The sequence below is a fragment of the Stegostoma tigrinum genome, chromosome 3 (assembly GCF_030684315.1).
Source record: "Stegostoma tigrinum isolate sSteTig4 chromosome 3, sSteTig4.hap1, whole genome shotgun sequence".
Classification (NCBI taxonomy): Eukaryota; Metazoa; Chordata; class Chondrichthyes; order Orectolobiformes; family Stegostomatidae; genus Stegostoma; species Stegostoma tigrinum.
Genome location: NC_081356.1, coordinates 47,362,851 through 47,390,512, shown reverse-complemented (window position 1 = coordinate 47,390,512; position 27,662 = coordinate 47,362,851).

The window sequence follows — 27,662 nt, the reverse complement described above, 5'->3', positions numbered from 1 at the left end:
GAAAAATATTCATTTAGTGCTCCCCCTATCTCCTCTGACTCCACATACAACTTCCCACTACTATCCTTGATTGGTCCTAATCTTACTTTCGTCATTCATTTATTCCTGAAATATCTGTAGATAGCCTTCGGGTTTACCCTGATCCTATCCACCAACAACTTTTCATGTCTCCTCCTGGCTCTTCTGAGCTCTCTCTTTCGGTCTTTCCTGGCTACCTCGTAGCTCTCAAGTGCCCTAACTGAGCCTTCACATCTCATCCTAACATAAGCCTTCTTCTTCCTCTTGACCAGAGATTCCACCTCCTTCGTAAACCACAGCTCCTGCGCTCTACAGCTTCCTCCCTGCCTGACAGGTACATACTTATCTAGGACACACAGGAGCTTTTCCTTGAATAAGCTCCACATTTCTAATGTGCCCATCCCCTGCAGTTTCCTTCCCCATCCTATGCTCCCTAAACCTTGCCTAATCTCATCGTAATTGCCTTTCCCCCAGCTATAACTCTTGCCCAGTGGTACACACCTGTCCCTTTCCATCACTAAAGTAAACATAACAGAATTGTGATCGCTATCACCAAAGTGCTCACCTACTTCCAAATCTAACACCTGGCCAGGCTCATTACCCAGTACCAAATCTAATGTGGCTTCGCCCCTTATTGGCCTATCTATATACTGCGTCAGGAAGCCCTCCTGCACACACTGGGCAAAAATTGACCCATCTATAGTACTCAAACTATAGTGTTCCCAGTCAATATTTGGAAAGTTGAAGTCTCCCATGACAACTACCCTGTCTCTCTCACTCCTATCGAGAATCACCTTTGCTATCCTTTCCTCTACATTTCTGGAACTATTCAGAGGCCTATAGAATACTCCCAACAGGGTGACCTCTCTTTTCCTGTTTCTAACCTCAACCCATACTACCTCAGTTGACGAGTCCCCAAACGTCCTTTCTGCAACCGTAATACTGTCCTTGACCAACAATGCCACACCTCCCCCACTTTTACCATCTTCTCTGTTCTTACTGAAACATCTAAATCCCGGAACCTGCAACAACCATTCCTGTCCCTGCTCTATCCATGTCTCCGAAATGGCCACAACATTGAAGTCCCACCTACTAACCCATGCTGCAAGTTCAGCCACCTTATTCCGGATGCTGCCGGCATTGAAGTAGACACACTTCAAACCAACTTCTTGCTTGCCGGTGCCATCTTGCGGCCCTGAAATTTTATTTCGGACCTCCCTACTCTCAACCTTTTCTGTACTCAAACTAAAATTTTGGTTCCCATTCCCCTGCTGAATTAGTTTAAACCCACCCAAATAGCCTTCGCAAATTTCCCCCACAGGATATCGGTACCCCTCTGGTTCAAGTGAAGACCATCTTGCTTGTAGAGGTCCCACCTACCCCAGAAAGAGCCCCAATTATCCAAGAATCCAAAACCCTCCCTCCTGCACCATTCCTGTAGCCACGTGTTCAACTCCTCTCTCTCCCTATTCCTCGCCTCACTAGCACGTGGCATGGGCAACAAACCAGAGACAACAACTCTGTTCGTCCTACCTCTCAGCTTCCATCCTAGCTCCCTGAATTTCTGCCTTAAATCCCCATCTCTCTTCCTACCTATGTCGTTGGTGCCAATGTGGACCATGACTTGGGGCTGCTCCCCCTCCCCCTTAAGGATCCCAAAAAGACGATCAGAGACATCACGCACCCTGGCACCTGGGAGGCAACACACCAACCTTGAGTCTCTCTCGTCCCCACAGAACCTCCTGCCTGTCCCCCTAACTATGGAGTCCCCAATGACCACTGCTCTGCTCCTCTTCCCCCTTCCCTTCTGAGCAGCAGGGACAGACTCTGTGCCAGAGACCTGTGCCCCACTGTTTTCCCCTGCTAAGTCGTCCCCCCAGCAGTATCCACAACGGTATACTTATTGTTGAGGGGAATGGCCACAGGGGATCCCTGCACTGCCTGTCAGTTCCATTTCTGTCCCCTGACCGTAACCCATCTGCCTTTTTCTTGTACCTGAGGAGTGACTACCTCCCTGTAACTCCTCTCAATAACCCCCTCTGCCTCCCGAATGATCCGAAGTTCATCCAGCTCCAGTTCCAGTTCCCTAACGCGGTTTTCAAGGAGCTGGAGTTGGGTGCACTTCCCGCAGATGTAGTCAGCAGGGACACTAGTGGTGACCCTTACCTCCCACATTCTGCAGGAGGAACATTCAACTGCCCTGATCTCCATTCCCATTGTTCTAAGTTCCCAAGACTGTTAAAAAATAAAGGATCTGGAAGGCCCAAAGCTTTTTGATTAATAACAAGACTACCTATTCACAAAACCTGAGATGACTTTTTGTCTGCACCCCTCTCTCCTGTCAACCTACTTATCCAGTCACAGAGTAGCATTCAGTCACCTGCAGTTTAAATTCTCTGCTTTGTTCTCATGCTGTCTTCAGCTTACTGTTATGTTCTATTGAAGTTGAATACATGCTTGTTTTTTCGATTTGACATTGCAACAATTCCAGATGTAATCCCTGCACTCATGTTGTTTCCTTTTCTTTGCACGATTTTTATTGTTTTTGCCTTCAGTTGCAGTAGTTCATCACTCTCCCATTCATTCCTAATCTGGACACCTTTTGTTACTTGTCCCATTACCAGGCCTATGGCTTCTGCAGCACAATGGCTTTTGCCATTGAATGTCGCTTGTCTTTCAAGCTGAAACATTTGTTTCTTCATCCTTCCCCCAATCCCTCAGCATTTTTAATGTTTAATGTCCAATGAAGACTTACTGATAGCAACAGTAACTCTGTTTCACAGATATTCTGACAAAACCTCTGAGTATGCCCAGAATTTTCTACTTTATCACAGAGTAACATGGTTGGGGATAATACCTGGGGAAGCCACCTCAGCAGCTGTAAAAGTAAACAAACTTTGTACACAATGTTGATGATAACAAGGAGAATGTTCATTATTTTCATAAAAGGGAACAAATGCAGTACATTATCTTATGGCAAAGGAGCCATAGAAAATAGGAGCAGTTGTCAAGCATTCAGCCCTTTGAACCTGCTTCGCCATTCAATGTAACCGTGACTGATCATCAACAAAGTGCCCTGTTCCTGCTTCCACCCCATACCCTTTGATCGTAGATCATAGAATCCCTACAATGCGTAAACAGGCCCTTTGATCCAACAAGTGTTGATGTCTGGCAAGGGAGACAGGGCAAAGTGGGGTCCCCTGGTCCCATTTGTGACAACCTCACTTCAAAATGGTCATACCCCAATTTAACTGTCTCCTGACTGTCATTCTTCTCTGGACCTGTCAAACTTTGGCCCTTAAATTCTCACATGCTTCACTGGGAGTAACTCCACATTTATAACTTTTCACTTTCTAGACCTAAGAGATTAATAGGTAATCATTAACAATTAGGAACATAAAAACAAGAATCTGTTCTGCATTCAAGTTAGGACGTGATAGATCTAACTCTGAGTTTAATTTCATTTTCCCAGTTTAACTGCATATTTCTTCATATCCCTGGCTAATGAAATTCCAACAATCGCAAATTAAAATGATTAGTTGAGCTAGAGTTTACTGCTATCTGCAGGAGCAAGATTTTCTTCCTTAAGTACAAGAGGCTGGTCAATTTTTGCATAATTATTTTTAAGCAAGATTTCGGCATGCTGTCTTTCAGAATTTTGTTGAGTTCTTCCCAATGAGATGTGATCCTTTCTCCATGCAAGAATTAAATTGTTTTTCTTAACGTTATTGAAATAAAATAATTAGTTTTAAATAGTGCTTCATAAGTAATTAAATACTTTTGAAATGCAATCATCATCACAGTGTAGGCAATCATAGCTAACAATATTCATACAGCAGGCTTCCATGAAATTAATAAATAAACTACCGGATTATTTGTTTTTAATGATGTTTGTTCAGTGGTGAATGTTATCTAGGACAATGGAATAATTCCTTTGCTCTCCAAGTGTATGCATTGTACTTATAGATGAAAAAGTATCTTCTATTTCTTCTACCTCACCTGTCCTAGGTAATTGTAAAGCCCTAGGTATCATCATATTAGCAGGCCCTACCCACTAAAAGGGGTATAGTCTCCTAGAAATGATGAAGCAGTAACTAAAATTCCATTTAATAAATTAATAAGTATGTTTTAACCATTGCAGGTGATTGAAACAACTCAAGGAGTTTACAGTGATCTTGATTAAAATTACAATTTGCCTGCTTTTTTGTATGAGGTGGCTGCTCCTTCGATCAAAAGCCGGACTGTTTCTCTTTTCAAGAGTTATAATGAAGGATCATCCACTGCAGATGCCAGAAGCCCCTTACACAGGACCATATTCACAGAAAAACAAGAAGCTCCTAATCTTGTATCAGTGATAATGGGAACTGCAGATGCTGGAGAATCCAAGACAATAAAATGTGAGGCTGGATGAACACAGCAGGCCCAGCAATGTGCTCCTGAGATGCTGTTGGGCCTGCTGTGTTCATCCAGCCTCACATTTTATTGTCTAAGCTCCTAATCTAATCTTTTCTGCCCATGAGTTCTTGGATGTGTGACCTCTGGTCAGTTAAAATGTCAAACAAATCGCCTGAGGTTATGTCTTCGGAAAACACAACAACTCAGATCATTTTCTAGGCCTGAAACATCAACTTTTGTGCTCCCAAGATGCTGCTTGGCCTGCTGTGTTTATCCGGCTTCACACTTTGTTAACTCAGATCATTGAGTCTCGTTGGATAGCTGTGAGTTTTAGACTGAATATTAAACTTGTGGCCTTGCCCTACATTCTTCCCAAAGTGTCATTATCCTTCATCTTTTCATCAAAGCATCATAGCATATTTTTGATGGAAGTAAAAAGAGCTTATCACTGCACTTTAGACCTCACCAACACTTTAAATTGTAATGCTGTTGCTGGGCTTTTTTACGTGTGGGGACAGAAGTCCATCTTATTCATTGGAACAGTATTCATTTCAGGGTTCTCAGCTCATCTTCTTAGCATTCACACACTTTGCATTTACTTGGATACAGTCAACATTTCTACATTTGGAGCATTGCTGTTTTATTCCTGCAACTGTCAGTAATTTTGTCTTGCCCAACTTTTTAGCACTAACTCAAAGTCAGGCAGCTTATTAAAGTTGTCAATAGTGATCAGTCAGGCGTAAAAATTGTTTCAGATATAGCAGGAACTGCAGATGCTGGAGAATCTGAGATAACAAGGTGTAGAGCTGAATGAACACAGCTGGCCAAGCAGCATCATAGCAGCAAGAAAGCTGACGTTTCAGGCCAAGACTCTTCGTTGGAAATACAGGAGGGGAAGGAAGCTCTAAGTAAGTAGGGAGGGGGGAGGCGCATAGAAGATGGATGGAGGAGAAGACAGGTGGAGAGGAGACAGACCCGTCAAAGAGGCGAGGATGGAGCCAATAAAGGTGAGTGTAGGTGGGGAGGTAGGGAGGGGGTAATTCATCACAGGGAGGACGGACAGGTCAAGGGGGCAGGATGAGGTTAGTAGGTAAGAGATGGGGATGGAGCTTGAGGTGGGAGGAGGGGATATTTGGAAGGGTAGGTGAGGGATGCAGGGACAAGCTGGGCTGGTTTTGGGATGCAGTGGGGGTACGGGAGATTTTGAAGCTTGTGAAGTCCACATTGACACCATTAGGCTGCAGGGCTCCCAAGCGGAATATGAGTTGCTGTTCCGCCAAGCTTCAGGTAGCATCGTTGTGGCACTACAGGAGGCCCAGGATGGACACGTCATCTGCGGAAGGGAGGGGGAGTAAAAATGGTACACGACTGGGAGGTGCAGTTGTTCAGTGTGAACTGAGCATAGGTGTTCTGCAAAGCAGTCCCTAAGCCTCCACTTGGTTTCCCCAATGTAGAGGAGGCCACAACGGGTGTAGCGGATACAGTATACCAGATTAGCAGATGTGCGGGTGAAGGCAGATAAGGGTGGGGAAGGAAAAATGTTTTCGGTGGTGAGGTCAGATTGCTGATGGTGGAAGTGTTGGAGGATGATGCATTGGATCCGGAGGTTGGTGGGGTGGTATGTGAGTATGAGGGGGATTCTGTTTTGGTTTTATTTTATTGCGGGGACAGGGTGTGAGGGATGAGTTGCGGAAAATGCGGGAGACACTGTAGAGTGCGTTCTCGATTACTGAGGGGCGGAAGTTGTGGTCCTTGTCAAACTAGGACATTTGAGATGTACGGGAGTGGAACGCTTCATCCTGGGAGCAGAGGTGGTGGAGGCAAAGGAACTGTGAATAGTGGGTGGCATTTTTGCAGGAAGGTGGGTGGGCGGAGGTGTATTCTAGGTAACTGGGGAGTCAGTGGGCTTGAAATGGATATTGGTGTCTAGGTGGTTGCTGGAGATGGAGACAGAGTACCAGGAAGGAGAGAGAGGTATTAAAGATGGTCCAGGTGAACTTAAGGTTGGGTTGGAAGGTGTTGGTAAAGCAAACAAACTGTTCGATCTCCTTGTGGGAGCACGAAGCGGCGCCGATACAGTCGTCAATGTAATGGAGGAAGAGGTGGGGTTTAGGGCAAGTGTAGGTATGGAAAAGGGACGTAACCTACAAAGAGGCAGGCATAGCTTGGGCCCATGCAGGTACCCATGGCCACCCCCTTTGTCTGTAGGAAGTAAGAGGAATTGAAAGAGAACTTGTTGAGGATGAGGAACATGGCCCTAAACCTCACCTCTTCCTCCATTACATTGATGACTGTCTTGGTGCCGCCCTGTGCTCCCACAAGGAGCTCGAACAGTTCACCCACTTTACCAACACCTTCCACCCCAACCTTAAGTTCACCTGGACCATCTTTAACACCTCTCTCTCCTTCCTGGACTTCTCCGTCTCCATCTCTAGCAACCACCTAGAAACCAATATCCATTTCAAGCCCACCGACTCCCATAGCTACCCAGGATACACCTCCTACCACCAACCTTCCTGCAAAAATGCCATCCCCATTCCCAATTTCTTCACCTCTGCCGCATCTGCTCCCAGGATGAAGCATTCCACTCCCGTACATCTCAAATGTCCTTGTTTTTCAAGGACTGCAACTTCCCTCACTCAGTCGTCAAGAACGCACTCGACAGTGTCTTCTGCATTTCCCGCAACTCATCCCTCACACCCCTTCCAGCCCCACCACAGCCGGCACATTTCCCTGTAACCACAGGAAGTGCTACACCTGCCCCTACACCTTCCCCCTCACCCTGTCCCAGGCCCCAAGAAGACTTTCCACATCAAGCAGATGTTTACCTGCACATCTGGTATACTGCATCCATTGTTCCCGTTATGGAACAGGAATGCTGACATTTCGGGCCTAGACTCTGCTCCTAAGATGCTGCTTGGCCTTCTATATTTACCCAGCCCCATACCTTGTTATCTTGGATTCTCCAGCATCTGCAGTTCGTATTATCTATGGTCCTGTCACTGATGAGCACTTCACTGCAACTGAGTGCAAGATACACAACAGTGGCATCATGGAAGCAGATATGTACATAAATGACTCACAGGGAATTGTATGAAAAACTTTTTTTCTAGGATTGAGAGAGGAAAATCCTCGATGAAACTACTTGAACTTGAACACATCCAAAATATGCAAAAATTCAATCCGACGAATATTTAACCTTAGTGCCATTCATTACATTACATATTTTTGGTTAAATAATATAATCTGTCACAAAAAGGCATCCAGATCTCCTTGGATATTGTGAAGCACTTTTTGTAGCCCAAAAATCCCAAGACATTTGGTGGCATGGTAACTAAGTGGTTAGCATGGCTGGGTCACAATGCCAGGGACCTGGGTTTGATTCTAGGCTTGGGTAACTGTGGGTTTTCTCTGGTTGCACCAATTTCCTCCCACATTCCATTCAGACACAGATTAGGTGGATTGGCCACACTAAATTGCCCATAATGTCCGAACATGTGTGATCTACATTGTTTAGGCAGACAAGCTGCTAGTCAGAGTAGAATTGAAAAGAATGGACAGGGTGAATGACTGGCTTGAGAGATGGTGCAGGAGGGGAGGGTTCAGATTTTTAGAACATTGTGACCGGTTCTGGGGGAGGTGGGACCATTACAAATCGGACGGTTTACACCTGGGTAGGACTGGAACCAATGTCATAGGGGGTGCTTTTGCTAATGCTGTTGTGGAGGGTTTAAACTAATGTGGCAGGGGGATGGGAACCAAATGAGGAGGTGAGTGGACAGTAAGGAGGTAGTAACTAATTTTTTTTTCTGAAGAAGGGTCTAGGCCTGAAACCTCAGACTTCCTGCTCCTCTGATGCTGCTTGGCCTGCTGTGTTCATTCAGCTCTACATCTTGTTATCGCAGTAGCTAAAGCCTGTAAGGAGCTAGATAATGAAGTCAGTATGAATAAGGGGAAGAGTAGGCAGAGGGCAGATGATGAACGCAAAGGGACTGGTGGTCTGAGGTGCATTTGTTTTAATACAATAAGTGTAGTAGGTAAGGCAGATGAATTTAGGCCTTGGATTAGTTCCTAGTAGTATGATTTTATTGGTATTACTGAGGCTTGGTTGAGGGAAGGGCAAGATTGGCAACTAAATATTCCAGGATATAGTTGCTTCAGGTGGGATAGAGTGGAATGTAAAAGGGGTGGTGGAGTTGCATTACTGGTTCAAGAGGATATCACAGCTGTGCTGAAGGAGGGCACTATGGAGCACTCGAGCAGTGAGGCAATATGGGAAGAGCTCAGAAATAGGAAGGGTGCAGTAACAATGTTGGGGCTGTACAATAGGTCTCCCAACAGCAAGCGTGAGATAGAGGCACAAATATATAAACTGATTATGGAAAGATGCAGGAGCAACAGAGTGGTTGTGATGGGAGATTTTAATTTTCCCAACATGGACTGGGATTCACTTCGTGTTAGGTGTTTAGATGGAACAGAACTTGTAAGGAGGATCCAGGAAGGTTTTATAGAGCAGTATGTAACTGGTCCAACTCAGGAAGGGGCCATACTGGACCTGGTGTTGGGGAATGAGCCCGGTCAGGTGGTTAAAGTTTCAGTAGTGGATTACTTTGAGGATAGTGATCACAATTCCATAAGTTTTAGAATAATCATGGACAAAGATAAGAGTGGTCCTAAAGGAAGAGTGCTAAATTGGAGGAAGGTCAACTATAGCAAGATTCAACAGGAGCTCGTGAATATAGATTGGGAGCAGCTGTTTGAGGGTAAATCCACATTTAATATGCGGGAGGCTTTTAAAGAGAGGTCAATTAGAGTGCAGGGCAGACATGTCCCTGTGAAAATGAGGGATAGAAAGGGCAAGATTAGGGAACCATGGATGACAGGTGAAATTGTGAGACTAGTAAAGAAGGAAAGGGAAGCATACAGAAGGTCTAGGTTACCGAAAATGGAGGAAGCTTTGGAAGAATATCGAGAAAGTAGGACCAATCTGAAATGAGGAATTAAAAGGGCTAAAAACGGTCATGAAATATCTTCAGCAAATAGGATTAAGGAAAATCCCAAAGCCTTTTATTTGTACATAAGGAGCAAGGGGGTAACTAGAGAAGGGGTTGGCCCACTCAAGGACAAAGGAGGGAAGGTATGCGAGGAGTCAGAGAAAATGAATGAGATTCTTAATGAGTACTTTGCGTCAGTATTCATCGAGGAGAGGGTCATGACGGTTCAGTTCTGAGGAAGGATCACTGGACCCAAAATGGTTTTTCTCCTTCACAGATGCTGCCAGACTTGCTGAGCCTTTACAGCAACTTTATTTTTGTTCTTGACATGACGGATGTTGATGTTAGGAATAGATGTTTACTCACTCTAGGTCAAATCAGTATAAGGAGGTGGGGAGGGAACGTGTTGGGTATTCTAAAAGACATCAGAGTGGACAAGTCCCCAGGTCTGGATGGGATCTATCCCAGGTTACTGAGGGAAGCAAGAGACGAAATAGCTGGGCCTTAACCGATAACTTTGCAATATCCTTGAGCATGGGTGAGGTCCTGGAGGACTGGAGAATTGCTAACGTTGTCCCCTTGTTTAAGCAGTATAGCAAGGGTAATCCAGGTCATTATAGACCAATGAGCCCGATGTCAGTGGTAAGGAAGCTGCTGGAGAAGATACTGAGGGAGAGAATTTGTTTACATTTGGAAAAAAATGAGCTTATTATTGATAGGCAGCATGGTTTTGTGCAGGGACAGTCATGTCTTAGCAACTTGCTAGAATTCTTTGAGTAAGTGACAAAGTTGATAGATGAGGTAAGGGCTGTAGATGTCATATATATGGACTTCAAAAAGGCATTTGATAACGTTCCCCATGGTAGGCTGATGGAGAAAGTGAAGTCGCAAGGGATCCAGGCAGTACTAACTGAACAGATAGAGAACTGGCTGGGCAACAGGACACAGACAATTGTAGTGAAAGGGAGTTTCTCAAAATGGAGAACTGTGACCAGTGGTGTTCCACAGGGATCCGTGTTGGGACCACTGTTGTTTGTGATATACATAAATGAACTGGAGGAAGGTATAGATGGTCTGATTAGCAAGTTTGCAGATGGCACTAAGATTGGTGGAGTAGCAGATAGTGAAGGGGGCTATCGGAGAATGCAGCAAAATATAGATAGATTGGAGAGTTGGACAGAGAAATGGCAGATGGAGTTCTTTGTTACTTTGTTACTTCCTCAAATAATTCTATCAAGTTGGTAAGACATGACTTTCCCTGCACAAAACCACACTGCCTATCACTAATCCAGACAAATGCGAGGTGATGCATTTTGGAAGATCGAATTCAAAAGCAAACTATATGGTAAAAGGAAAAGGCCTGGGGAGCAGCACGGTGGCTCAGTGGTTAGCACTGCAGCCTCACAGCACCAGGGACCCGGGTTCAATTCCCGCCTCGGGCAACTATCTGTGTGGAGTTTGCACATTCTCCCCGTGTTTGCATGGTTTTCCTCCGGGTGCTCCGGTTTCCTCCCACAGTCCAAAGATGTGCAGGTTAGGTGGATTGGCCATGCTAAATTGCCCATAGTGTTCAGGGGTGTGTGGGGGATGGGTCTGGGTGGGATGCTTCAACAGGCGGTGTGGACTTGTTGGGCCAAAGGGCCTGTTTCCACACTGTAGGGAATCTAAAAAAAAAATTGATGCAGAGAGAGATCTGGGTGTTCAGGGCCACTGAAGGTATCCTGAAGGTGGCAACGCAGGTGGATAGAGTGGTCAAGAAGGCATGTGGCATGCTTTCATTCATCGGATGGCGTATTGAGTACAAGAGTTGGCAGGTCATGTTACAGTTGTATAGGACTTTGGTTCGACCACATTTGGAATACTGCATACAGCTCTGGTCATCACATTACCAAAAGGATGTGGATGCTTTGGAGACGGTGCAGAGGAGGTTCACCAGGTTGTTGCCTGGTATGGAGGGTGCTAGCTCTGAAGAGAGGCTGAGTAGATTAGGGTTATTTGCATTAGAAAGACGGAGGTTGAGGGGGGACCTGATTGATGTCTACAAAATCATGAGAGTTATAGTCAGGGTGGATAGCAAGAAGCTTTTTCCCCCCAGAGTGGGGGACTCAATTACTAGGGGTCACGATTTCAAGGTGAGAGGGGAAAAGTTTAAGGGAGGTATGCATGGAAAGTTCTTTACACAGAGGGTGGTGGGTGCCTGGAATGCATTGCCAGCGGAGGTGGTAGAGGCAGGCACGATAGCCTCACTTAAGATGTATCTAGACAGGGAGCAGAGGGATACAGATCCTTGGAAAATAGGTGACAGCTTTAGATGGAGGATCTGGATTGGTGCCGGCCTGGAGGGCTGAAGGGTCTGTTCCTGTGCTGTAAATTTTATTTGTTCTTTGTTGTTTGAATAAGCATTGTAATTGTGGGGATAGGGTTGGTCTGGATGTGCTGCTCTTCAGAGGGGTGGTTAGACTTCAATGGGCCAAATGGCTTGCTTTCATATGGTGGGAATTCTATGAAATTTAACAAATGCACGTATCTCACCAGTGTCCAAGATTTAGTTTATTAGTAAAATAGAAAATAGCAAATGTCCTGAAAGGAATTTGAATTGGACACATCTGTACAGCAAACACATACAAATCTACTGATCGCACCTTTCTGCCTATGGACAGGCAGACAATTTGCAATCAATCATAGCATATTAACACTATTATTCCAAGTTACTATCATGAAGAGAATGGATGTGTCTTATAGAAATTAGACTACCTGCATCCATTCTCCTGACAACTTCCTCAAAATGTGCAAAATAATTTCAACTTTCTCTTCTATAAATTGCATTACAAGTCAATGATAAATCCTCTAAGTAGTCATGTAAGGCATCTGGAATTACATTGTCATGCATGTGAGAAAAACTGGCACCAGGTTCTTTCGATGGAAAGCTGCCAACCAACGTATATTGAATTTTTCAATTGTAGTGTGTCACAGATCTATGAAGACTGCTGAAGAACTCTGATCTTCAGAAAGCCCAAAAGCCAAGACAATTCTTTTTCTTCTATACCCTCATGAGTGAAAGAAACAACTGTGTGAGAAGAATTTCTAATTGAAGCGAAGATATATGACCAGTTGACTAACTAACAAACTGATGATTGGTATTATTACTGCTCTGCACTCAACAACAACATGATCACCAGAAAAACCAAAATAACTGTGATAAACCTTGCAGTTTGGACTTTTGATCCACAGAACTTGTTTTCTTTTGCCTACGTTTCCTGCTATATTTCTGCAGAGTTGTCCTATTTGTGAATGAAGTGTGTGCTTTGGGTTTTAAAGGGGATTTAGTAAGTTTTTACAGCTGTGGTTGATAACTCATTTTGCAACTTGTTAAAGCATAATTTCATTTACAATGCTTTTTCTTGTTTGAGAAAACCTGGGTGTGATTTTATTTTTTCTGATGAAGGGTCTAGGCCTGAAATGTCAGCTGTTGTGTTCCTAAGATGCTGCTTGGCCTGCTGTGTTCTTCCAGCCCTACACATTTATTTTATCTTAGGTAACAGTCTAAATCAGACAAATTCACCATTTTGGTGATTCACTTGGTCGTTTTTATATTTATGACAGATTGTGGTTTAGTAGGGCTTGACTTCCGTCACGCTGTTCCCATCAGGGTCAGGTTTTGATGAAAAACTATTCATCTGAAACATAATGTCGGCTGACATTAGCTCAGAAACTGTGAGAAACCCCTGCTTAGAATAGTGTCATGGGTTGTTTTATGGTCACTTGAGATGGCAAACATTTCCTTGAAATTACAGAAGATAACATCTCTGACAGTGCTGCGCTCACGACCGCTGCACAGGGTTATCGACAAGAGTTGTACTCTCAGGTTTTTCCAATAGGGTTTTGAAAACGTAACATTCTTACTCAGCAGTATGGATCCTGTCCAGACTCAGGATTAACACTTGGCAAAAGACAAAGTCCAAGCGACATGAGAGAAATGATTTTCATAATCCTGTTCATAACTTACCACAGATTTGTAAACATATTTAAAAAGAAAGTTTGAATAATATTTTCCACTTTAAAAATTACTGACATGTGGTGCATGTTGCTCAATAAATCATTAATGTATGCAACTAACATTGGATCAGCTACATAGGGTCAGCCTTCTACAAACAATGACAAGGAGAGTTTGACAACAAAGACTTGCACAAGCCAAGTAAATTCTTAGGGTTGAATCTACCTTTGAGTTCAGAACCCTCAAACTATGCACATTTGCAGTTCACAAACTAAACATATCTTTTGCACAGAGGTTGGGTTTGCAGTGCAATTTGCGAACCATGCTGGATTGCATCAGGAGTGTAGTTGCAGCAACAAACTGATGGAAGGTCTATCTCATTTTTCTAACACTGTATTTCAGTTACTAACAATATTTAAATGACCCCTAAACCTCAGTCATCACTCCACACACTCCCATGTGATGCCATGCCTCCTGTACACCCCAATTTCACTTCTGTGGCCCTCCATGTACCCTTAGATCACCTATTTCATCCCACAACCCCTTCTGTGTACCCATCATCCATGTACTCAGAAAACTTGTAGAGTCAACACATACCACATCTTTGCTCCTATGATTCCGCCATAGCACCAGTATGCCCTAGTCTTCAGATCTCATGCAATAATAGTAGAAAATATTTTACATCTGTCAAGGGAAAAAATACCAACACAATCTGATAACAACCATTGATTCATGTATGCTGATATGTAAAATATCCTTGTGATACTTTCAATCCCGTATCATCATATCAACAAATAAGAAAGCACAACTGTTTTGAAACTATCATTGGTCCTCAGGTGAGTGGAATACCTCCACAGCTGCAACCCATTAGGCCCTACAACTCAGTCAAACTTTGAAAATAGCCACAGTTTTCCAAACAATAGAACATTCCCTGGGAAGTAAAAGGTAAGAAGGCTCTGATTTGATTTCAATGGAAAGTGCTTTTTCAGTCAATGTAAGGAAGCACATAGACTTTTTTCAAGTGTAGTCAAAACAGTTCATGTTTTTAAATCAGGCAGATTAATTTAAATTACAGCAGAAGAGATAGCAGCATAAACTGACTGACATTTTTGCAACGTTTCTCACTGCATTATGGTAGCTTCTCCAGTGAAAATGCTCTGTAATGCACATGAATAAATATGCAAGGCGACATTTTCAGGTCCAAGTCCTGTGATGAATCACTGAATTAACAACACATCTTAAGTAAATACAACTCCAAAGAGTGACATTTGATGTTGTGAAAACTCCTTAAATTTATTTTTCAGAATGGCACAAACGCCTCAACAGGTTTTCCATTTTCTAAATAAACCCTCAAACATAACATGCTTTTAATGAGGTTCAGAATTCCAAAACCAATTGATGAAATTGTGTGTGGGAGGAATTCTGCTTTTTGCTTCTATTTAAAATAGAGATCCCAACTTCATCAGGGGCAGATGTGATTTTTTCTCAGTAGCTATTCCCAGTCCAGTTAATGGTACAGGACTCAGAATGTGGAAGAAATGCTAAATGTGTCCATTCTATTCTCAACGTGCAGTTGTAAATTCGACCCTTAATGTAAAGAGCAGTTATTGCCACCATACTGCCTGCACTGTAATGTAAATGTCATATAAGAGTGTGTGAAAAATTTCAAAGTAATAATTCCACATGTCCTTTAGATTCAATGGGTGGACGATCAAGCAAATGCTTTCTTGAAGCCAGCTCCATGTGTATTCAGCCGAAACCCCCCACTTCAATCAATTAGACATTCTGACCACATAGCTAGAAAGTGTCTACTGCTTCCAAGACCTCAAAACTCAAATGGCTATCTTTCTAGGGAATGACAAAAACTATGCTTTAAAGTCATCCTGAAGCTTTCCTTGAATCACAATAATCTTTGACATGAATGATTCAAAGAGCTTACCAGCAACAGCTCAGAATGGTGACAACTTTCCCTTCATGTACATCTCAGTTTGAGCATAAATACCTTAGAAATATTGAAAATAGGAATCTGGTCTGCAATTATGGATCTGATCAATAAACTCAATACACTGTTCCTGCTTTCTTCCCATACCCTTTGATCCCTTAAGCCCTTAGAACTATATTTATTGGCTTCTTGAAAACTTTCAAATGTTTTGACTCAACTGTTTTCTGTGACAGAGAATTCCGTAGTTCCACTACTGTCTGGGTGAAGAAATTTCTTCTCACCTAAATGGCCTACCCCATAGACTAAGACCCTGACCCATGATTCTGAACTCCCTTCATGAGGAAAAACATTCTTAATTTTAACCTGTCTAGTCTAATTAGAATTTTACAGGTTTCCAAGAGATCAATCCTCAATCTTCTAAACAACAGTGAATTTAGTCCTAACCAATCCAGTCTCCTCCACACCCTTCCCAAAAATCAGTCTTGTAAACCTTTGCGGCCCTCCCTCCATAGCCAAAGCCTTAATGATGAAGCAGAGCAGCAACAGAGAAGGAAGGATAAGCAAGTAAATCCTGTACGCTAGATCACATTATGTCACAGAAGAGACAGCATGCCCCATTTGACAGGATAGCATGTGCGATAGCTCTTTGGAATGTTGGTGGCAGTTGCACATTACAGGAACTTAAATGTGCAGTATTTTAACATGGGGAAATTGTTGCATTGCAGTTACAGCAAGGTTGTTGCTGACCAGGAGACTCTCCCACATTTACCACCTGCCATTAGTACATCAGAAGAATATACAGATTCAAAATTAAAACATTTGACATGTTATGATACACCTTTAATGACTACCAAGTCGTCAGATGAGACTTGAGTTCAGAGTTTCTGGCTCAGTGGCAGGTACTTTCCCACAAAATTAGACAGGGCCAATTCCCAACACAAAAGTCAGAGCAGTGACCAGTATTGAAGTGAGGGGAGTTGTATCATTGATGACACATAAATGCTTACAAAAAGATAGTCACCACTTATTAGTAAGATTCTGAACTCAGCGTTTAAACCTTAAGGGAACAAGTGGAGTTGTTTCTCAATGCCAAGATTCTGTTTTTTTTATCAGTTTTGTGTTGTTTTTCCTCATTTCTCAACATTGGCCATATCACTGAAGATACCAGAAAACTCTGACCAAAGTACCTGGGCTACTCAGTAACATAGCACAAGATGCTTTCATGAGCATATCATACATCAAGAGACCCCAGAGAAGATGGAGTTTGAGATTCTTAAATGTCTTCAGTTCACACGCTATGACGGAATCATGGGCATGTCCATCCAATGTATTAACATCCTGATCATGAAACATTGTACAATACATTGAGTCGATGTCATCCTCAAATTGAGGGACAGCTCCTGCTGATGATTCATTCCAACATAATTCATTACTCCCAGAAGTTGTCCCAGTTATTTCAAATAGATATGAAGTCGAGAGAGATTTAATCTCAATAAATACACTGTAGTATTCAACCAGTTCTAACCATTCAGTTGCAGTGTCTCTACAATAATTGATTAGTTACAATGTCTATTGTACTTGTAGTCATCCAACTTACTAAACCATTTTTCTTGTCATTCTGAAAATAAAATGTAACCATTTCAAACATTCCTATGAAACTTTAGACTTTCATGTTTGAGTGAAAAAGACTGTGTGGATTTCATTGTTTTGGATAATTTTCAAATGCAGCATACAAAATAACCTTAAAAATAATAGGGTTATTTTAATTTTCAATTTATACAATGATCCAGTTATCCAATCAGCTTTACCAATTATCATCACTCAATGTCAAAGGCAAGACAGTGAAAATAGACAACAGAATTATTAATTGATCAAAAAAATCAAACTATTTGTTAAGAGCAGTGTTGAGAGAATGAATGCAGTTTACATTTACACAATTGAAGGCATTACATTACAGAAGAACTTGGCAGCTGCATTCAAGCTTAATCCAGTACTCAAAAGACTAGTCCAATGGTTGCATGCAAGGTTACCAATTTACCTGATTTTACTTTTCACAATTATCATTATTTCTGTTTTTGCAGCCTTTACCTCAGTTTCCTAAACAATGAAGCCTGGTGGTCAGTGGATAACAAGGAAATCTTGTCATGTACCTTACTTCCAATTCTTCTGTTCTCTCGCCATGGAATGGTCCGAACCTAGTATGGGCAAAATGCAAAGGTAGGTCCTAAGTCCGCTGTAGACAGAATAGGAGTTGAACTCCAAGTTGCTGTGGCAAAATACACTTCTATATGCATAGACCATGAAGGTAGAGACTCCAAATTCTTTCCATTTTGCGGATGACCAGGAATCTCTCCAGCTCCTTTCACCTGCCATTGGAGTGCCTGAAGGTTCCTTTACTTATTTGGCTACAATACAAATTCTGGATGTATGTTTGCTCGCTGAGCTGGAAGGTTCATTTTCAGACATTTCGTCACCTATTTTATTTGAAAAAATATACTTTATTCATAGAATGTACAAAAAAAATGAAACATTTATACACCCACCCAGTCATGCAAGCCGCTCCGGGTTACCCAGGAGGTACGTACACCAACTAAAGGAAAAAACAAAACAAAGAAAAAAAAACAAAGCAAAGAAAATTCCCGGGCAGTCGTCTCCCCGCACAGTCCCTGTTGGCCCCCTGACCAGTTGGGGAAGGCGCCAGCTGCGCCCAGTTACCAGATAGGGCCCTTGTTTCTATTCTGGACGAGGGGTTTCATACGGTGGTCTTTCCCCACCGCGCCTTGGCAGCGGCTGCCCCAAGCTTTAGCGCGTCCCTCAGCACATAGTCCTGGACCTTGGAGTGTGCCAGTCTGCAACACTCAGTCATGGTCAGTTCTTTCAGCTGGCAAACCAGCAAGTTGTGGGCAGACCAAACAGCGTCATTCACCGCATTGATGGTCCTCCAGTTGCAGTTGATGTTGGTCTCGGTGTGTGTCCTGGGAAACAGCCCGTAGAGCACGGAGTCCCATGCCACGAAGCTGCTCTGGATGAACCTCGACAAATACCATTGCATCCCCCTCCAGACCTCCTGCGCAAAGGCACACTCCAGAAGGAGGTGATCGACAGTCTCGTCCCCCCGAGCCGCCTCGAGGGCAGTGTGCGGTGGCGCAGAGATTCCGGGCATGCATAAAGGATCTCACTGGCAGAGCCCCTCTCACAACAAGCTAAGCAATGTCCTTGTGCTTGTTTGAAAGATCTGGCAATGAGGCATTCTGCCAAACAACTTTGGCAGTCTGCGTGGGGAACCACACGACGGGATCCACCCTCTCCTTTTCCCGAAGGGTCTCGAGAATACTACGTGCTGACCACTGCCTGACGGCCTTATGGTCAAAGGTGTTTCCTTTCAAAAATTTGTCCACGAAGGACAGGTGGTACGGGACAGTCCAACTACTCAGAGCGTTCCGCGGCAACGAGGCCAGGCCTATCCTTCGCAACACCGGGGACAGGAAGGAACTCAGTAAGTAGTGACACTTGGTGTTTGCGTACTGAGGATCTACGCACAGCTTGATGCAGGCACACACAAAGGTAGCCATCAGGGTAAGGGTGGCATTCGGTACGTCCTTTCCCCCATTTTCCAGGTCTTAGTACATGGTGTCCCTGCGGACCTGGTCCATCCTCGACTCCCAAATGAAGTGGAAGATGGCCCGGGTGACCGCAGCGGTGCAGGTCCAGGGAATAGGCCAGGCCTGCGCCAATTACATCAGTACCAAAAGCCCCTCGCACCTGACAACCAGGTTCTTACTGGAGATGGAGAGGGACCGGAGCGTCCACCTGCCCAACTTCTGCTTCAGTTTGGTGATACACTCCTCTCACTACGATGCATGCCCCAGATCCACCAAACCAAACACCCAGCACCTTCAGGTAGTCTGTCCTGACGGTGAAGGGGATGAAGGGGCGGTCAACCCAGTTCCCAAAGAACATGGCCTCGCTCTTACCCCTATTGACTTTGGCACCCGAGGCCAGTTCAAACTGGCCGCAGATGTCCAATAGTCTACTCACCGACCGACGATCGGTGCAGAAGACGGCGACATCGTCCATGTACAGGGAGGTCTTGACCTGAAGGCCTCCACTGCCTGGGAGAGTCACGCCCTTCAGGCTCACGTACTTCCTGATGGATGCGGTGAAGGGCTCCACACAGAACACAAACAAGGCAGGAGAGAGTGGGCAGCCCTGCCTGACTCCAGATCTGATGGGAAAACTGTCCGATTCCCACCCATTGATCGAGACTGCACTAACAACGTTGGTGTAGAGCAGTCGGATCCAATTGCGGATGCCCTCCCCGAACCCCAAATTGGAGAGGACGTCCCTCATGTAAGCATGAGAGACCCTGTCGAAGGCCTTCTCCTGGTCCAGGTTGACAAGGCAGATGTCCACCCTCCTGTCCTGTACGTAGGCGATCGTATCCCTGATGAGCGTGAGGCTCTCAGCGATCTTCCTGCCCGGCACAGCACAGGTTTGGTCAGGGTGAATCACCGACTCCAGGACAGACCTGACCCGGTTGGCTATGACCTTGGCCAGGATTTTGTAGTCCACGTTCAATACTGAAATGGGATGCCAATTCTTAATTTCTTCCCTTTCCCCCTTCCTCTTGTAAATGAGGGTGATGATGCCCTTCCTCATGGACTTGCACATTCCCCTGCCTGAAGCGCACTTTCGTGCCACTTCCTGGCAGACCAGGTCCCACAGAGCGTAATAAAACTCGACCGGTAAGCTGTCACTCCCGGGAGTATTATTCCTCTCCAAGGACTTGGGGGCTCTGGTCAGCTCGTCCAGGGATATCGGCCGGTCCAGCCACTCCCTCATGTCGTCGTCTAACACCTCCGTGATAGACGACAGGAATGACTCGGAGGCCGTGCTGTCCGTGGGCTTCGCGTCATACAGTCCGATATAGAAGGATCTGCTGATCCTCAAAATGTCGGGCCGAGACGACGTCACCGAGCCGTCGTCCTCCTTCAGCCGGCTAAGCACTGAGCTCTCCTTGTGCACCTTCTGAAAGAAGAAATGCGAGCACGTCTCGTCCTGCTCCACGGAGCGGACCCGGGGCCAGAAGATTATCCTGGAGGCCTCCACGGCGAACAGCGAGGCTTGCTGGCCCCTCACCTCGTGGAGGTCCTCCGTGACATCGACCCCCATCAACTGCAGAAGGAGCAGGTTCTGCACCCTTTTCTGGAGTCGCAACAGCTTTCCCCACCTCTCTCTCCTTCTGAACACCCTTGAGGACAAAGAACCTCTTGATGTTCTCCTTCATCGTCTCCCACCAGTCGCCTGGAGACTCAAAGAGGGGTTTCACGGTTCTTCAACCGGCGTACTCCCTCTTGAGCTCCTCGACGTTCTCTGGGGTCAACAGAGCCGTGTTGAGCTTCCACGTCCCCTTGCCGGCCGGCTGGTCGTCCTGTAAGTGACAGTTGGCCAGCAGGAGGCAGTGGTCAGAGAAGAACACCGGCTCGACGCCTGTGGACCTGACTGAGAACGTCCGTGACACAAACAGGAAGTCTATCCTTGAGCGAATAGACCCGTCTGGCCGCGACCAGGTGTGCTTCCACTGCACTCCGTCTGCAGGGGTGCTGAAGACGTCGAGCAGCTTGGCGTCCTTCACCGTGCCCATCAGGAATCTGGACGTGATGTCCAGTTGACTCCCCCCTACCCGCTGTCCCCACGCCGGATCTTCCATCTGCATTGATGATGCAGTTGAAGTCTCCGCCTAGGATGACCGGCCTGGACGTAGCCGGCAGGGGTGGAAGCCGCTGCAGGACTGCCAACCGCTCACTCCGTACCGCTGGGGCATACACGTTGATCAGCATCAGGGGACAGTTCCTGTAGGTGACGTCAGCCACTAGGAGGCGCCCCCCACCACCTCCTGAACTTGAGAGATGGTGAAGTCGCGCCCCCGCAGCAGAATAGCCAGGCCCGAGGAGCGACAGTCATTACCCCCGACCAGATCGAAGGCCCACAGGTCCAGGCGCCGGACCATTTCCCGTACCTGCTGAGGTGCAGTATCCCGCACTCCTGCAGAAACAGGAGGTCCGCCTTGACGGTGGTCAGGTAGGCCAACGTGGACACACATCTTGCGCACATTAATGCTCGCAACTTGTACCCCCATTGTGGGCAGTGACTGCAGTACCCTCCCCAAGTCCAAGGTCCAGCCCCTCCATCTGTCCCTTCATGCCCATTGCTTGGGTTAACTGCTGGACACTCTCCGGGCTCAGGAAACCGTCCGTGCTGCCTTCTGGATGGCATCCCCCCGTCGGGGGTACAGAGCCAGGAGAGTCTGGCTCTGGGTCAGGCTGGGGACGCACTGTTTCCTCCTTCCCGCCTGGAAGTTCCGGGGGGCCCTCCAGTGCCCCAGCGGCATGTGACTGGGTGTTGGAGGGAACCTCAGGACGCTTCCCGTCACCTGGAAGCATGGTGCTGCTTTCCTTCCCCCTTGAGATCTTTAACTTCTGCTTCGGGCGGGCCCTCTCCGAATCCCCCTCGTCAGAGGAGCTCTTATAGCCCCCCTGTAGCTGCCTCTTCCCGCCTGATGGTTGCGGTTCCTGGGCCCGTCGATGCACCTTCCTCCTCGCTTTCCTGACCGTTGTCCACTCCCCTGGGTCGCCTGTCGCTGCCTCCATTGACTCCGGGTTGTCGGCGGGGAGCGGAGCCTGCACTGGCGCTTTGCTGGCCTCGGGCCTATCCTGCAGGGCTGGGCCCTCCTGCACGACCTGGCCCTCCTGCACATTAGTGGGGTCCTTGCAGGGCCCTGGTGCCTTCCTCTCCTCCGGGGTGACTGGCCCCGCAATGCCCCTGCCGGCGACCTGGGCAAAGGTAGTCCCCCGCTGCGGGCATGCCCTATAGAAGTGGCCTGCTTCCCCACAAAGGTTGCAGCTTTTCTCTTGTGGGCAATCCTTTGCAAGGTGTCCCTCCTCCCTGCAGATGGTGGCTTTGCAGTCGGCCGCCACGTGATCTGATCTACCACAGGCATGGCAGACTTTAGGTTGCCCTGCGTAGGTCAGGTAGCCATTGCTCCCGCCGATCGCAAAGCTGGACGGTGGGTGTACGACGTTCCCGTCCGCGCCCATCCTCAGCATCACCCTGACCTGCCTCTTACTGGTCCAGATGCCAAAGGGGTCCATGATGTCAGTTAGGTCCCCTTCTACCTTCACGTACCTTCCAAGGAAGGTCAGGGCATCAACTGCTGGCACATGCGGGTTGTACATGTGTACAGTCACCATACGGCTCCTCTGCATTGGCATCACAAACAGTGGGACAGCGGTCAATACAGAGAGGGGGCCCTCACCTCCTTTCTCCTTGAAAACCTCCAGGAAGCGCTCGCAAAGCTTGGCACTCCTGAAGGTCACATCGTAAAAACCTCCTCCGTAAATGTCCGCAGCAGTGAACCCACAACAGTCCAACAGGACCCTCTTCACGAAGAAGGTGTGGTCCACAGGTGCACCTTCATCTACCTCCTTCACGGAAACACGGATGGTGTTCCGGACTCCCTGACCTGGGGCACGAGCAGTTGCCGCAGCCATCGTTGCAGGTTGGCTGCTCCCCTGAACCAGCGTTGGGCCGAAGCCAGCATTAAGATCCACTGGTCGCAAGGGTTCACAGCCAACCTGACGTCTTCCTTTCACCTCCAACACAGCACTCTCCTCCTCTCAGTCCACAAGAGAGTGGGTCTTTATTTTGTTCCAGATGTAAGCTGGTTCACTGAGCTTGAAGATGTGTTCCCAGATGTTTTGTCACCTTTCTAGGTAACATCATCAGTGAGCCTCCAATGAAGCGCTGGTGTTATGTCCCGCTTTCTATTTATCTGGTTAGGTTTCCTTGGGTTGGTTATGTCATTTCCTGTGTTGGTGATGTCATTTCCTGTTCTTTTTCTCAGGGGATGGTAGATTGGCTCCAAATCAATGTGTTTGTTGTTGGAGTTCCAGTTAGAATGTCATGCTTCTAGGAATTCTCGTGCGTGTCTCTGTTTGGCTTGTCCTAGGATGGATGTGTTGTCCCAATTAAAGTGGTGTCCTTCCTCATCTGTATGTAAGGATACGAGTGATAGTGGGTCATGTTGTTTTGAGGCTAGTTGATGTTCATGTATTCTGGTGGCTAGCTTTCTGCCAGTTTGTCCAATGTAGTGTTTGTCACAGTTCTTGCAAGGTATTTTGTAGATGATGTCCGTTTTGTTTGTTGTCTGTATAGGGTCTTTTAACTTTTTCAAACCAGCATCTACAGAAAAACAACACATACGGACCAAATACTGAACTACAGGAGCAACCATCCCAACACCCACAAACGAAGCTGCATTAGAACATTATTCCAACGAGCCACCACACACTGCAGCACAGAGGAACTACGCAGAGCAGAGGAAAATCACCTATACAGCGTATTCAAAAAGAATGGGTACCCTATGAACACAGTCCGATTCCTCAGCAATAAACCCAAACAAACAGACAAAACGGGCTCAGAAACCATAACCACTCTCCCCTACATCAAAGACATTTCCGAAATGACTGCCAGACTACTTGGATCTCTTGACATCAGGGTAGCCCACAAACTCACCAACACACTAAAACAGCAGCTAATGAAATTAAAAGGCCCAGCAAGGACCCCACTGATGTGCAGGAGGGCCAGGCCGTGCAGGAGGGCCCAGCCCCGCAGGATGGGCCCGAGGCTAGCAAAGCACCCCTGCAGGCTCCACTCCCCCCCCCGATAACCCGGAGTCGATGGAGGCGGCGACAGGCGACCCAGGGGAGTGGACAACGGTCCGGAAAGCGAGGAGGAAGGTGCGTCGACGGGTCCAGGAACCGCAACCATCAGGCGGGAAGAGGCAGCTACAGGGGGGCTATAAGAGCTCCTCTGACAAGGGGGATTCGGAGAGGGCCCACCCGAAGCAGAAGTTAAAGGTCTCGAGGGAGAAGGAAAGCAGCACCCCGCTTCCAGGTGACGGGAAGCGTCCTGAGGCTCCCTCCGACACCCAGTCAAGTGCCGCTGGGGCACTGGAGGGCCCCCTGGAACTTACAGGCGGGAAGGAGGAAACAGCGCGTCCCCAGCCTGACCTGGAGCCGGACCCTCCTGCCTCCGCACCCCTGACGGGGGGATGCCACCCAGAAGGCAGCACGAACGGTTTCCTGAGCCCGGAGAGTGTCCAGCAGTTAGCCCGGGCAATGGGCATGAAGGGACAGATGGAGGGGCTGGACCTTGGACTTGGGGAGGGTACTGCGGTCACTGCCCACAATGGGGATACGAGTTGCGAGCATTAATGTGCGCAGTGTCAGGTCCACCGCAAGATGTGTATCCATGTTGGCCTACCTGACCACCATCGAGGCGGACCTCCTGTTTCTGCAGGAGTGCAGGATACCGCACCTCGGCAGGTACGGGAAATGGTCCGGCGCCTGGACCTGTGGGCCTTCGATCTGGTCGGGGGGTAATGACTGTCGCTCCTCGGGCCTGGCTATTCTGCTGCGGGGGCGCAATTTCATCATCTCTCAAGTTCAGGAGGTGGTGGGGGGAAGCCTCCTAGTGCCTGACATCACCTACAGGAACGCTCCCCTGATGCTGATCAACGTGCACGCCCCAGCGGTACGGAGTGAGCGGTTGGCCATCCTGCAGCGGCTTCCACCCCTGCTGGCTACGTCCAGGCCGGTCATCCTAGGTGGAGACTTCAACTGCATCATCGATGCAGATGAAAGATCCGGCGTGGGGACAGCGGGTGGGGGGAGTCAACTGGACGTCACGTCCAGATTCCTGATGGGCACGGTGAAGGACGCCAAGCTGCTCGATGTCTTCAGAACCCCTGCAGACGGAGCACAACGGAGGTACACCTGGTCGCGGCCAGACAGGTCTATCCGCTCAAGGATAGGCTTCCTGTTTGTGTCACGGGCATTCTCGGTCAGGTCCACTGGCGTCGAGCCGGTGTTCTTCTCTGACCACTGCCTCCTGCTGGCCAACTGTCACTTACAGGATGACCAGCCGGCCGGCAAGGGGACGTGGAAGCTCAACACGACTCTGTTGACCCCAGAGAACGTCGAGGAGATTAACAGGAAGTACGCTGGTTGGAGAACCGTGAAACCCCTCTTTGAGTCTCCAGGCACCTGGTGGGAGACGGTGAAGGAGAACATCAAGAGGTTCTTTGTCCTCAAGAGTGTCCAGAAGGCAAGAGAGAGGTGGGGAAAGCTGTTGCGACTCCAGAAAAGGGTGCAGAACCTGCTCCTTCTGCAGTTGATGGGGGTCGATGTCACGGAAGACCTCCGCAAGGTGAGCGGCCAGCAAGCCTCGCTCTTTGCCGCGGAGGCCTCCAGGATAATCTTCCGGTCCAGGGTCCACTCCACGGAACAGGACGAGACGTGCTCCCGTTTCTTCTTTCAGAAGGTGTACAAAGAGACCTCTGTGCTTAGCCGGCTGAAGGAGGACAACGGCTCAGTGACGTCGTCTCGGCCCGACATTTTGAGGATCAGCAGATCCTTCTATGCTGGACTGTACGACGCGAAGCCCACGGACAGCACGGCCTCCGAGTCATTCCTGTCGTCTATCATGCAGGTCTTAGAGGGAGTGGCTGGACCGGCCGATATCCCTGGACGAGCTGACCAGAGCCCTCAAGAACTTGGAGTGGAAAAGGACTACTGGGAGCGACAGATTACCGGTCGAGCTGTATTCCGCTCTGTGGGGCCTGGTCGGCCAGGACCTGCTGGAGGTGTACAATAGTGCGCTTCGGGCAGGGGAAATGTGCAAGTCCATGAGGAAGGGCATCATCACCCTCATTTACAAGAAGGGGGAGAGGGAAGAAATTAAGAATTGGCGTCCCATTTCACTATTAAACGTGGACTACAAAATCCTGGCCAAGGTCATAGCCAACCGGGTCAGGTCTGTCCTGGAGTCAGTGATTCATCCTGACCAAACCTGTGCTGTGCCGGGCAGGAAGATCGCTGAGAACCTCGCGCTCATCAGGGATACGATCGCCTACGTACAGGACAGGCGGGTGGACATCTACCTCGTCAGCCTGGACCAGGAGAAGGCCTTCGACAGGGTCTCTCATGCTTACATGAGGGACGTCCTCTCCAAATTGGGGTTCGAGGAGGGCATCCGCAATTGGATCCGGCTGCTCTACGCCAACATTGTTAGCGCAGTCTCGATCAATGGGTGGGAATCGGACAGTTTTCCCATCAGATCTGGAGTCAGGCAGGGCTGCCCGATCTCTCCTGTCTTGTTCATGTGCTGTGTGGAGCCCTTCGCCGCATCCATCAGGAAGGGCTTGAGCCTGAAGGGCGTGACTATCCCAGGCAGTGGAGGCCTTCAGGTCAAGACCTTCCTGTACATGGACGATGTCGCCGTCTTCTGCACCGATCGTTGGTCGGTGAGTAGATTATTGGACATCTGCAGCCAGTTTGAACTGGCTTCGGGTGCCAAAGTCAATAGGGGTAAGAGCGAGGCCATGTTCTTCGGGAACTGAGACGACCGCTCCTTCATCCCCTTCACCGTCAGGACAGACTACCTGAAGGTGCTGGGTGTTTGGTTTGGTGGAGCTGGGGCGTGCACTAAGACTTGAGAGGAGCGTATCACCAAATTGAAGCAGACGCTGGGCAGGTGGACACTCCGGTCCCTCTCCATCGCCGGTAAGAACCTGGTTGTCAGGTGCGAGGGGCTTTCGGTACTGTTGTATGTGGCGCAGGCCTGGCCTATTCCCTGGACCTGCGCTGCTGCGGTCACCCGGGCCATCTTCCACTTCATTTGGGGTCGAGGATGGACCGGGTCCGCAGGGACACCATGACCTGGAAAATGGGGGGAAGGGCGTACCGAACGCCACCCTTGCCCTGACGGCTACCTTTGTGTGCGGCTGCATCAAGCTGTGCGTAGATCCTCAGTACGCAAACACCAAGTGTCACTACTTACTGAGGTTCTACCTGTCCCCGGTGTTGCGAAGGATGGCCTGGCCTCGTTGCCACGGAACGCTCCGAGTAGTTGGACTGTCCCGTACCACCTGTCCTTCGTGGAGAAATTTTTGAAAGGAAACACCTTTGACCACAAGGCCGTCAGGCAGGGTCAGCACGTAGTATCCTCGGGACCCTTCGGGAAAAGGAGAGGGTGGTTCCCCATGCAGACTGCCAAAGTCGTTTGACAGAATGCCTCATCACCAGAACTTTCAAACAAGCACAAGGACATTGCTTGGCTGACGGTGAGAGGGGCTTTGCCAGTGAGATCCTTTATGCATGCCCGGAATCTCTGCGCCACCGCACGCTGCCCTCGAGGTGGCTGCGTGGGGGATGAGACTGTCGATCACCTCCTTCTGGAGTGTGCCTATGCACAGGAG